The sequence below is a fragment of the Rhipicephalus microplus genome, chromosome 2 (assembly GCF_043290135.1).
Source record: "Rhipicephalus microplus isolate Deutch F79 chromosome 2, USDA_Rmic, whole genome shotgun sequence".
NCBI classification, from domain to species: Eukaryota; Metazoa; Arthropoda; class Arachnida; order Ixodida; family Ixodidae; genus Rhipicephalus; species Rhipicephalus microplus.
Window position 1 is genome coordinate 226,957,981 of NC_134701.1, and position 14,100 is coordinate 226,972,080.

Sequence of the window (14,100 nt, forward strand, 5' to 3'; positions counted from 1 at the left end):
CGTCACATTTGCTCATAATTCTTCGCGCCATGACACCGCCGGTATACTCTCCATTTTTTCTGCTGTTTGGCCGAGAACCAACATTGTCTCTAGACACCGTCATACCGTCCCCTGCGGAACCGATCAGTGAATATGCCATGGACGCTATCACTCTGGCTACTCACGCACGCGAAATCACCCGTGCTCGCCTTCTGACCTCGCAAGAGAAGCAACGGCTTTTGTATGACCAACGACACCGCGACGTACACTTTCCGCCCGTTTCTTTGGTGCTGCTTTGGTCTCCGACCCGTCAAGTTGGCTTGTCAGAAAAACTGCTTACTCGCTACACAGGTTCATACCTGTAGTGGCGGCGTGTGCCACCGGTGAATGAACGACTAGACAACTTGAGTGCCCATCGGAACTAAAAGCCCCTTTATTCCAACTTGTGCATGCTTATATACATAAACAACACTGGCGCCACCAGCGGCAGTGATTGTGGAACCGAAACCAAACAGACCAATATACAACACATTCCCTTCCTTAAAAACAGCTATATGGATTAGTGATTTAGTAGTTTAGTTTGTTAGCACATATGCAAAAAACACTATACAAAAATACAACCTGTACACGTAACGTAACTATATAGTACTATAAAATCACACAGTTTACAAAAGGAATCCACCGCACTGGATACGTCCGTTTTATTCACTTTAGCACAACTTCTCTTGCTACACCTAGTAGCCATAACGCTCTGGTGGCAGTCTGTTTTTTGGTGGTTGCACCCTGCGTTGTTGTGTGACTGCTCCTGGAGACTTGGCTGACTGCGTCGCAGCACGCGACCCGTGCGCCTGCGCAGCCGAACGAGACGTAGGTGCCTGCGCAGCGTACGTGGGAGATGTGGGTGCCTGAGCAGCCGAAGGAGACGTAGTGCCTGTGCAGCGTACTCAGAAGACGTAGGTGCCTGCGCAGCGTACGCAGAAGACTTGGGTGCGTGCGCAGCGTACGCAGAAGACTTGGGTGCGTGCGCAGCGTACGCAGAAGACTTGGGTGCGTGCGCAGCCGAAGGAGCAGCAGCTGAAGTCCTGGTAGTTATCTCTGGGGTGGGGCCCCCGCATGTAGGCGGAGATCTTCCCCCCCCCCCCCAGCTGTACCGTTTCCTCCCCACGTATAAAGGGCGGTAGAGGCTCGTGGCACCTTTGAGAACTTGGATGCATTCCACGTTTTGCCGTCAGCCAGGCGAAAAGAAGATGGTCCTTTCCTGCTGATCACTTCTCTTGGGTGGCTGAATTCCAGGTCGCCTTTAAATCTAGTTGCGGGTTTCTTCCCTCTGAAGAAGTCGCCAACGTTAACTCTGGTTTCTCTTGCAGCCCTCCGAGCGTCCGTGTATCGTTTGCTGCTCTGTTGCTTTTGTTTTACCCGCTCACGTAAGCGCCGGAGTTCCGAGTTACGGTCATCAAAGAAGGTTACCGACGGATACCCGACGACATCCAACCGAGTTCTTGGCAGCCGCCCGTGTAGCAGACGAGCTGGAGCCCTTGCCGTTGTAGCATGCGGTGTGCATCGGTAAACACCCAGATGCTCTGTTACCACCTGGCGCAAAGGTCGCTGCTCAAGAACCGCCAATTGAATGAAGCTTTTTAATACTCTGTTAAAGCGCTCCACTTGGCCGTTCGCTTGTGGATAGTATACGGACGAATGTTTGACCTGGATGCCGCGATCTTGAAGAAATACCTCCAACTCCCGAGATGCAAATTGTGGACCATTATCGCAAATAACCTCTTCTGGGTAGCCTTCGCGCGCGAACACAGCGACTAAGAATCGTATTACTGTGCTGGTTGTCGTCTCGCTACAGAAATGCACTTCGGGCCATTCGGAATAATAATCTACAAGCGTGATTGCATATCTGCAATCGTGGGGCGCCCTCTCAAATGGGCCTACAATATCCATGCCGAGTTTGAGCCACGGCTGCTCTGGAAAGGGGACAGGTTTCAAGGGTGTAGCTCGCACCTTGACGCTCTTGTCTGCTTCCTGGCATATGCTACACATCTGAATAGCTAGCTCGACTTGGTGGTCCATGCCCGGCCACCAATACTTTTCTCGCAGCCGCGCTTTTGTTCGCACCACTCCGGGATGAGACTCATGTGCTGCAGCGATTACTTGCTGCGTGAGTGACGTGGGAACCACAAGCCGTTCACCACGCAAGATAAGATTGTCTACCACAGAAAGTTCGTCACATACTTTGAAAAATGGCTGAAGCTCGGCCGATAACAATTTGTGTGCAGGCCACGACGATTGCAGATAGATTTTGCTTTGTTGTAGTGCACTATCTTGCAATTGGGACTGCTGAAACTGTTCTCTGATAACGCAGGAAGGAATTTCCTGAACTGATACAACCTCGTCAAACAGCGTTTCTTCTTTCTGGAAAGAGGACGCGGGCAGGCGTGAGAGTGCGTCCTCCACTTCGTTTTGTGACCCCTTGCGGTACTCGACTGTATAGTTGTACCGTAGTAGGCGCTCTGTCCATCGCGCTACCCGCCAGGGGCGCCTTCCTGTTCCTTGGGTTGAAAGCAATGCCACCAAGGCTTGATGATCAGTGAGCAACGTGAAGTGGCGTCGCCACAAGTACACGTGCCACCGCTCGCACGCCCAAACACAGGCCAATGCTTCCCGTTCTCCTACCGAATATTTCCTCTCAGCTGGCGAAATGACTCGAGACACGAAAGCAGCAGTGTGCAGTTTAGGTCCGTCCACCTGCTGTAGGACCGCTCCAACTCCACACTCTGATGCGTCCGTCGACACTAAGACTGGAAGAAATTCATCGAACATTCTCAGTATAGAGCTAGATGCCAGCGCGTCTTTGGTGTTTCTGAAACTAGCATCTACCTCGTCAGACCAAACGAATCACTGCCCCTTTCTTAGCAGGACACGCATTGGTTCAACCATGTCAGCGAAATTGGTAATAAACCTAGAATAATATTCGACCAATCCCAGAAATGATCGAAGGCCTGCTGGATTCGTAAGCGTTGGAGTGTCTCAGATGGAAGCAACCTTTTCCTTCAACGGCACAATACCGTTCGGTGATCCTGTGGCCCAAGAACGCAAGCTCTGGCGTATCGATGACGCATTTTGTATTGAATATGAGTCCTGCCTTTTTTATGCACCTCAGCATTGCGGTAAGATTCGCCATGTGCTCCTCTCTGCCCTTCCCAAACACAATGATGTCATCGATATAGAACAGGACGCCGCTGCAGCCCTGCAGAATTTTCGACATCATACTCTGAAAAGCAGATGGTGCCGACGCGAGCCCAAAACACACGCGCTTAAAAACGAAAGAGGCCGTCGTGTGTTATAAAAGCCGTTAAATTGCGGCTCTCGGAATGAAGCACGACCTGATGGTACGCTGATGCAAGGTCAAGCTTGGAAAAGTGGGTTGCCCCGCCTAGAATATGCAATAGCTCTTCTGTATGAGGGAGGGGAAAACTATCTGCTACCACGGCTTTGTTTACCTGTCGAAGATCTACACAAAGGCGGATACCTCCATCTTTCTTTTCAACCACAACAATGGGGACCCCCACTCGGATGCCTCTATTCGCTCTATCACGTCCATTTTTTCCAAGCGGCGCAGTTCTTCCGAGACTCGTGGCCGCAGTGAGAGGGGAAGGCGCCTGAGTTTTGAAGCAACTGGCTGAACTGTCGACCGTGTTCTGACGCGATGAACAAAACCCTTTACGATGCCAAGTCCTGGATTGAAAAGAGCGCCAAACTCTTCGACTATTTCTGATGGAAGGTGAATGGACTCCTCCGCCTATGTCATGACTGCGGTGTGCTCCGTTCGAGCGCTAGTACGCACGGCTGTCGTTTCAAGGCACTGTAGTGACGACCCATCAATCTGCAGACTGAGCGCCCTAATTGCATCAATACCCAAAAGCGAGGTGCCTTGTTCAACGACATAAAAAAGAAGCTTTGTTGTGGAGTTATTGTACGTGACATCAGCAAAGAAGCAACCGCACACTGGAATGGGTTTCTTCGAATAGTTCAGTAGTCTAATTCGAGCAGCTGAAAGCTGCCGACCTCCAAAATGCTGCCTAAAAAGGTCATGCGTCAAAATCGATACTGATGACCCTGAATCCACGAGGAAAGTTAACTTCGTTTTCCCGACTGCTACCGATACGTAGATTGCGAGACGAGTGGATGTCGTCACTGCAAGAATGCTCAATACTTCTGTTATCGAACTTTCGTCGTCTAGTTCACGAACAGGAGCGGCGTTTCTGTTGCAGACTGAGCGAAAATGACCCATAATACCGCAACCATGACACCGCTTGTTTTTGGCGGGGCAGCGGAATGAAGATGCGTTGTGCCGAGGTGAACCGCGGCGGTAACACTGGCCCTGTTGGCTGCGCGACTGCTTCGAGGGGTCGCTGGCAGGAGATGCGGGCAGAGGGGTGTTTTCGCGAGCATTTATGCTCTGAACATCTGCAGTAGCGCATTCTTTGCAATCATTGGTTGCCTGCTCAAACTGCGTCACTATTAGTACAGCTCGAGCGAACGAAAGAGAAGACCCTTCAAGCAGCAACCGCTCGCGCAAGTTCCGAGATAATACGCCCGCAACGAACTGGTCACGCAAGGAATCTTCCCGAGAAGGAAAAGAACACGTAGCAGAAAGCTCACGTAACGTGGTAATGTACTCATTGATTGTTTCACCGACTTGCTGCACGCGCCTACCGAACCGGTGCCGTTCGACCACAACATTTGATGTTGTCGTGAAGTGCGCATGCAGCGCTGCGACAGCGGTATCGTACGACGAGGCTTCATGCTGTGTCTGAGAAGTGTACTTGACATTTCCCGAATCCGTATCAGTAGTTGGCTCACCGGACTTTGCGTTGGCCGAAGACTGAAGCGGTAGTGTGTGAAATATGCGCTGGCCTTCTACGCCGAGGCTGTAGATTAGGAGAGCCTTGCGACGGTCTGGCGCACAGTCCGAAACACCAACTGCGAGCAGAAAATTCTCGAAGATGCGGATCCATTGCGGCCAGGCAACAGCAGGGCGGCCAGGCATGGGCAGGAACGGGGGCGGTGGTGCCAGTCCACAGACACTCTTGGTGCGGGAAACAATCGGCGAAAATGACGAAAATCGGACCCCCTCCTAAACGAGCACCCTCGTCGCCAATGTAGTGGCAGCGTGTGCCACCGGTGAATGAACGACTAGACAACTTGAGTGCCCATCGGAACAAAAATCCCCTTTATTCCAACTTGCGCATGCTTATATACATAAACAACACTGGCGCCACCAGCGGCAGTGATCGTGGAACCGAAATCAAACAGACCAATATACAACAATACCTAGTCCTTCGTGTGGTTACTCCTGTTACATATGAAATTGATCCTGTCGCCCCATCGCCTTCATGTGCCCGACAGGCTACCGAAATTGTACATGTTGGCCACTTGACACCCTACCACTCTCTTTGTGACGTTGACATTTAGATGAGCCGAGACGGCGCTTCTGCCACCGGGGATTATGCTACACGCATGCATATTGAGATTCTAGGGGGCGACGGGCGTGTATTCCTGACGAAGAAGACGTAGAGTGGTCTTCACTCGGTGTCTGGTCTATCGGTCTCGCCGCTGCTGCTGGTGGTTTGAAATAAATTTCAGCCATAGCCTCGTAGATACGGCGTCTCTTTTCCGTAACAATATTAATGAAAAATAACGGACAATGATGTCAAGGAAAATGTAGATGTTGTTAGAAGTAATTCTAATGTCATAGCAAGCGCGATACCATCAGCGTAGCTATAGTTGCACCTGTTGATGGGGGGGGGGGGGGGGGGGGGGGTCTGCTGAGTTCACTGAAAAATTGTGGCGCTAAATAGCAATTTTTCTCAGCTTTATACGCTGCGTGTTCAAGACTCGTTTTATTTCTGCGCAGATTAAGTATAGTATACAATGCACATGCCTCCTTTGGCCTCTCGCAGTGACACGTCACTCACATAGCAAAGGATTAGTGTATAAATACAACAATGGCACAACGATCACGCATACCGAACGCACAACCACGTATTGTCATTTGTGCGAACCATTTCATGAGCAAACAATAAATCTCTGCTAAAGATCACATAAATATGTTCATGGAGCCTCTCCTATCACTCAGATAAGCTTGTTCTTAACCCACCCTGTTCAGCTTCTAGTCCTGCTTGCCATTCGTGACACCGTGAGCCTTTTCCTTAGCCGTATCTTGATCTGCCTCGAGCTTTGGGGTCCCCCGCCTCTTGATGTAGGAGTGGATGTAGAAGTTAATAAACAAGCACATGACCAAGAATGTCTGTGCATTGGCCACCCAAATGAGGTACCGAGGAAAGCCGCAGTCCACGAACAACGGGATGGCCATGTGGCTCATGAAGACCACATTCTGGATGATCTGGATACGTGTCAGGTACTTCTTCCACCAGAGGTACTTCTGCATGGCCGGACCCAGAGCAGCCAAGAAGTAGTACGTGTACATGATGGTGTGCACTCCGGCGTTGATGGCCAGGCCGAGTGCAGGTTGACCCTCAGGTGCGAAGAGCACCCAAAACCAGGCGTTCACGGCGACGATCACATGGTGTATGACGTGCAAGTGGGTGACCTGGTTGAACTTCTTGCGCATTATGAAGAACACCGTGTCCAAGAAGTCGGCGTACCTCACGGCCACGTACCACCAGCCGGTGCGATAGTAGTAGGCCAGTTCGTCGTCCATCTTGCCCGTGACGCCCTGACACCAGAGACTGTAGCGGCGACGCGGGTAGTAGGCGTGGAACACGACGATGTAGCAGAAACGGGCGTTCAGAAGCACCATGAGCAAGTTGTACACCCGCACTAGGTTCAGGATTTGGAATGGTTCTCGGTTCTTCATCCAGCGGGGACCAAGAACTTTGACGAAGTAGACGTAGAAGATGGTGAGTGGAAACACGAACAAGGGGTTCATGACTACCGGATAGTCCCGAGTTCTCGCGTCGCCCATCTGTTGTATCTGGCTGGCCAGTTTAATGGGGTTTAGACTGAGGCTTGAGGAAGCCATGTTGCGTGACTTGATGACTGTGAAGGGCCTGGAAAAAAGATCACGGAATAGCTTTAGACATCGTAGTGCTTATACTAGCTTGCTCTTCGTCCGTAGTATTAATTAAATAACGAACACTCTGCGAGCTACTCCTCTGTACTCAAAATAATGTGGAACACAGAAGTTTAATCATATGTAAGTTTTACTTCATCTTTTTTTTCTGAATTAGGACTGCGCGGTAATAGATGTGTGTGTTTTTCAGTGGGGCACAAATATTTGATGGAATGCAAAGTTCCTATTTGTTCTTCATTCTAAGTAAGTTTGTAGTCTTTCTGTCTACATTTATTACCCTCAAGTTGGCACTTACGTTTATTGAACGACACACAGCTTCAATCATAGGTGTAGCTTATGTTCATGCCATGGGCACAGGTTCGCTTGCGTGTGTTTGTAAATAGTAAGTAAACAGGTATCTGCTGTAAGTAAACACGTATTGTGACTTCACGAGCTGCCTGGATAATGTAGCTGTTCTTTTAAAACACTCGTTTGTCGATGTATAGTTCAATTATCCTTTTCTATTCATACTACCTTCTTCTCAGTTGCAATGTCAATGTTTTCATGTCATGAATCAGTAGAATGAAGGGCTTGCAATATGGCATGCACGCAATAGCATGTGCATTTTGAATACTTATTGATGTAAGCATGATAAAAATTACTTCCAGATGAGATGCAAGTGCAAAGGGCTTTGAATAAGTCTTAATGCGCCCGCATCACTACACTTTTGCAACCCATCTTCCTTTGGTGATGGGCTTTCCTCTTTAAAATAATGAATTGGCAGATTGTAAAAGACCACAACAGCATATCTAGAGGGAACATAGAATTGCTCACAACATTATTCGCGCGGCTCTATGCACGGAACACAGTATAGAAAGTTACAGGGCCCATACTCTCAAGAAAGTGTTAAGCTAAAAAAAGTACTTTGGGGAACTTTTTATCCAATCGTGATACTGTAGAGTTGATTATCAAAGCAGGCCATCTAATCACTGAAAGTGCTTACGAACTCAAAACTTGGGGAAATCAGAATGAGATTATAGACTATAATGATTAAGACTATAGCATTGACGCATGCAATGAGACCGCAAAATCTATTTGGTCTTGGTAAAATCAGTCATCTCACCTGTAAAAAAATGGGCGGAAAACATAATATGACCGTATATACATTTATGAGGCAGCATAATGCAATGTCACATACACCCATGAAAAATTGCCTAAATAAATAAGGAGATAATGCAGCGTGAAATAGTGATCAGATCACGAGCCATGATGTATACGGGTACTCTAAATGAACTTTGACAACCTCAGGTAGTTTAAAGTTCATCTATATCTAAGGGCAGGACCGTTTGTGTGATTCAGTTCATATAAAAACAGTTTCTGGTGCTGGGGATCAGTCACTATACGAAGGTTTAAGTACAAGAAGGCGTCTTTTAATACAAAAGCTAACAACGTAAAATATTCCGCTTAAACAGGTCCAATCGATTCTCATTTGTTTAAGAACATTCGCACGTAACCATCCGACTTCAGTTTCTACTTCCAACAGCGTCTTAATACTATTTCTTCTTTTGTTGAGGTGAAAAGACCTGTTTAAAACGTTTGGTCTTCAATTAGAGGAAGTTATTACAATGCACACTGAGCAGAGGGGTCGTGGGAATACGAAGGTCTAACTATACGAAGGTCTAAGTACAAGAAGGCGTCTTTTAATACAAAAGCTCACAACGTAAAATATTCCGCTTAAACAGGTCCGATCGATTCTCATTTGTTTAAAAACATTCGCACGGAACCATCCGACTTCAGTTTCTACTTCCAACAGCGTCTTAATACTATTTGTTCTTTTGTTGAGGTGAAAAGACCTGTTTAAAACGTTTGGTCTTCCATTAGACGAAGTTATTACAATGCACACTGAGCAGAGGGGTCGTGGGAAGCTAAATGAAAAATAGGGGTGCCGGTTTACCCTTGAATACAAGATTACTGTGCCTCAATAAATATGAGGGCTTAGGCAAGATTACAGCCTATAATTTAATTTCCTTTTACATTAACGAAGTGAATATACAATGTTCTATCTTTTGATAACGCTTCTACCAATCAGCTTTAAGAGTAGTGGTGTGTGCATGGCGCTATATTTGTGAACATTGGCCCCCCTTTGTGAACATGATGTGGCAATACTTTCTCCGAGAGTAAACGAATAAAATTTACAGGGTTCATGGCAAAAAAAAAATGATCCATGTTAAAGAAAACGTGTTACTCTAAAAGGCTTAGTAAGAGAACTTTTCGATCAATGATGATGTCAGATTGAGGTCGGCTGACCAATGGAGAAACGTGCTTAAACAAGACAACTTTTGAGAATTGAGCCCCACAGTTGTAACATTTGGATAACGAATAGTGCGCACTTTAAAAATATGGTCTCTCAATTGAATAAATTGTGTCATTTTTAATTGTGGAAGACGGTGATTGTACAAACTTGCAATTTTTTTCTTTAATACGGTAAAATATGGCCAGATTTCAGTACAATTCTATGTGGCCAACTTTCCCAAAACCATTAAGATAAATTGAAAACACTTTATCAACAATAAAAAGAATAAGATTAGAGGCGAGAATGAAACCACAAGAGACCGTCATTAGTCGGTGACATAATGATGAAACCCTCGCCATGCGACAAAAAGACGAAAGTTTATTTTTGTTCTAGCTTGAGTCGGAGGATACAGCGCCGGAAGTCTATCCGGAGTCCGTTGACCTCACACCATGCATTAGTAAGGTGATTATACTTAACGCACGTACTGATAATTCGAACACAAGAAAAATAACTAGATGCGTAATAATTACCTTTCTCAAACGGTGCATCAACTTACCATACCAACGAGAAAACCTCATAAAGGCTTGAGATCTAATCTGCATACCTTCAAAACCAACTAGGGTGTATAAGCATTTTCTAAATTGTTCACACGAGTGTGGTAAAGCCTGAAGCCGCTTGTCCTGTTGTGGAGACGAGCCCTCATGGAGTCTTGAAAACTGCGAGTTTTCTTCTACATCATGCAGGAGCGATAGAAAAAGACAGCGTGGGTTGTATTATTATTATTATTATTATTATTATTATTATTATTATTATTATTATTATTATTATTATTATTATTATTATTATTATTATTATTATTATTATTATTATTTTCAAGGAAGCCTGCAGAGCCGCCGACTTATATATGATCCCTCAAAAGTTCAGCTTTTTCCTATAAATGTCCTGCGATTCTCCCCTTCTTTGCTCAACAAGAGATTTTGCAATGTCGGTCATGTTTGTTTATCATTTTGTGCTTGACGTACGTATTATTGCGTGCAATCACAACGTAGTAGCCGTAGTCACTGATAAAATCAGCTATCATGGAGCTTGGTTGTCGCTCCAGAGAGTATACGCAACGCGAAACTATCATTGTTTAATTCAAGCGGGGCTCCTCAAGTTAATAGGATACGGCACAAATGCTTTCAGTACTATTCTTATGGCTCCCGTCAAGCGCGTTTTTCAGTGTGCCTGATCTTGTGCGTAAAAAGGAGTCCTGGAGCATTTGTAAGCATTGTCGGGATCAAAATATCCCACAGACATCGCACATATTCAGGTAAATTTTGTATGTAGCAAGATTTTGGAGGGGGTTCAACGTCCAACACCATTGTATTGCATTGTGCGTGAACGCAAAGTTTTCCTACCGAAGTAAGAAAGAAAAATAAATGTATTTTAATTTTTTTAATATTAACAGTTGTCGGGGTTTACGTCTTAAAACTTCGATATATTTATGAGGCATGCCCGGAGGAGGCTATGGAAAATCTCGGTCCCTGGGGTTTTTATACTTGAGTCTAAGTATGCGGGCCTCTAGCATTTTCTATCTCTCGGAATGCGGCCACTGCAGCCTGGATTCGAACCCATGACCTCTGAGACAGCAGCCACACAACATAATTACTATAGTCTGCCGGGGCATTTTTCGGCCTCTCTTTATCCTAGCTCACCATAGCAGGTGGTTTCAGAATAACTTCACCATTGCAGTTAGTATCCTATAAAACTTTGGCTGGGAAAATTTTGGAAAATAAATAGAGGTTTTTATGTCTGTTATCCTTAGATGAAAAAAATGTTTCATCTCTTAGAGCTATGATACGGGGGAAGTCAAAAACAAAATAAAAGAAAGCTGCTAAGATGCACTAGGCGCACCCCGAGTGAATCAGCAAGTTTCTAGATTCTAATAACTTTTTTTGTTAGCCAAACGAAAGGTCTAGATAGTTCTACTTCTTACCAGCTATTAAGTTACGACATATAGAGTAAGTTATAACGAAAGCGTTTACAATCAAGGTGAGCTGAATTAACGCTTGAGACATTTTTATTTTCTTAGTTTTATAGATACAAGGAGGAATGAGGGAAGCACGAGCTCCAGGCGTCTAAACGTTATTGATAGAAAACTTCTATGTGAAGTTAATTTCCAAAAAGAAGCCTTAAGGTATGTATCTACCTTTTGTGATGCTAGAACCAATGTCTATATACGAAGAAAATAGTTACCCCCAACCTCTCGCCATCATTTCTTTTCAAACAACATACATGTGCCCATTCATAGGAGGATTGCGGACAAATGATTTGTGTAAGCGGGTCAATCCTGTTTTGTTATCAACACTATTTGACTGATTAATTTAAAGAGTTGAGAAATCTCGTTAGCTTCCTAAAGTATGAGCTGTTAGCAAAGCATTCTTAACTTCCAGAGAATATACAGGTCAATTTACTACGTAATCAGAACTACATGTCGGTAATCTCGAATAATGTAAAGGATTATTAGGCTTGCAAGTAAATAGCCCACGACATAACGACATCGTCCCATTCACAAAAACAAAAGGGTGGGAAACGCTTGCATTATGACTTTTTTTGATCAACTGGCACTGTAAGTCTGACTAGCATTCACTCTAAAACATTAAGACCACACGATCAAACTTCCAGTTATTTATTTTTTCACCCTATTATCTCGCAGCTGATATAGTTCTTTCTTTTTCATTTTGGTATGCAAAAGAAAAAGGCAAAGTTCGCACTCACCTTTGCCGAACTCAATATGATTGCTCAATGTTCCCGTCGAAATTGGTCTTGCCTGGTTGAGCTAAGCACTCTATTCGACTTCCTAACTTCTGATATTGTAACGAGCGGTTCGGTGTCGGTATCCGGCCGCACTTTCTAACGCGTTCTTCACAGACTGCGATCCGTGTGAGGATTTTTCTTTTGTGATTGTTCCAAGGCAGTGTTTCCCGTGCATGCCCAATGCAACCAAGCTTTTACTTTCCCGGTGTACTTTCCAACACGGAGGAAAAAGAAAATCATGGCGTTATCAGCTCGCAATGACAACTCGCGCCGACCTTCTCGTTCTTCTGTTGCTGCCTTTTTCTCTCATCTCACTTCAACGGAGCCACCGCGGTTGTCTCGCACAATGGAGATCGCGCAGAGGCGTCCCGGCCTAACACACGCCAGCCACGGTAGCGGGGTGTAATTTCATTGTCTTACATGCGAGATTTCACTGCTCGTTTCCTCGTGGCTTGAAGCTCCTTGCTTACTCGTTCGCCTTGTTAACGTTACTTATTATTTGCTTCGTTCATTGCGCTCGTCTTTTGTCCCAGCGGGCTCGGTGTCGTGGCTCGGCACTGGCCTGGAGAGGGCGCCACTGACGTAGTTGTGACGTTCGGGATTCTACGCATGGACAGTCGAAAACGCTTCCCTCTCTCCATCGCGAAGCGTAGTCTGATTTACATTTAACAATGTCATAGCCTCTTCACTAAATAGCGTTAACATTTAGCTACGAAAAGCACGCCAGAGTATTACCAGAGTCCTTCAATAGCATTGAAGGACTCTGGTATTACTGAAAAAAGGAAGCTATAAAAAATTGCCAAGATTTCGCAGCGAGAAAGTGAATTACGTGCACTACTTTTATAATTTCTAAAATGCTTCCATGTATAAATATTATTATCACGTTTGTAGAGCGTAAACACCACGTTGTTATACAGAGGCATGTATCAGCGATGTAATAGGAATAATTGTAATTGCATAAAGTGGCTTAGGTGATCACCTAAATTGGACAGATTATTGTCCATGGTGTAAGTCATGGGTGAGTATGCTTGGCTGATGTCCCTATGTCCTTCGTGCTATGGTTGGTGAGTGAATGATCTGAAGAAACGTGGGTACCAAGTCAAAATAATACCAAGCATCTCGGAGGGCGCTTAAGCTTCGCCTTCAGAGTAGAACCATAGTCCTAAAAAGAATTGAGGGTATATATTGTATCCGCTTCCACGTATTGATGACTCCCTCGATAGGCTTCGAAACGCTCGCTACTTCTCTTCAATGGACCTCAGAAGTGGATATTGGCAGATCGAGGTAGACCCAAGAGATCGGGAAAAAACCGCTTTTGTGACGCCGGATGGTTTATGTGAATTTAAAGTTTTACCCTTCGGTCTGTGCTCAGCGCCCGCTATACTTTTCAAAGGCTCATGGACACTGTACTTTCAGGGTTAAAATGGAAGACCTGTTTAGTTTATCTAGATGACGTCATAGTGTTTTCCCCAACTTTTGACGAGCATCTCAAGAGGCTAGAAGTTATTTTACGAGCCATACGCTCCGCAGGCCTCACATATGCCACTTTTGTTTTAAAGAACTGCTGTTTCTTGGTCATGTCGTCAGCTGCACCGGCGTTCGGCCTGATCCCGAAAAACTTGCGGCCGTGGCATAGTTCCCAGTACCGTCCGATAAGAAAGCTGTCAGGCGCTTTCTGGGCCTATATGCGCCTACTATCGCCGGTTCATCGCCGACTTCGCACGGATTGCGTCGCCGTTAACTCGCCTCACTAGAGACGACGCCACCTTTGAGTGGAACCACGAACAGCAAGCAGCGTTTAATGACCTCCGCCAACGTCTTCAAACACCTCCAGTGCTTGCTCACTTCGACGAGCAAGCGCTAACAATGCTTCACACTGACGCAAGCACTGTAGGCCTCGGAGCTGTGCTTGTGCAGTGGCAAGAAGAGACGGAACGAGTGATTGCCT

At 45.8% G+C, this 14,100-nt stretch overlaps 1 pseudogene; it reads right to left on the reverse strand.

Annotated features, from left to right (window-relative positions):
* Positions 1 to 388: 388 nt before the first annotated feature.
* On the reverse strand, positions 389 to 12,565 carry LOC119169535 (very long chain fatty acid elongase AAEL008004 pseudogene; annotated as a pseudogene).
* Positions 12,566 to 14,100: the final 1,535 nt, after the last annotated feature.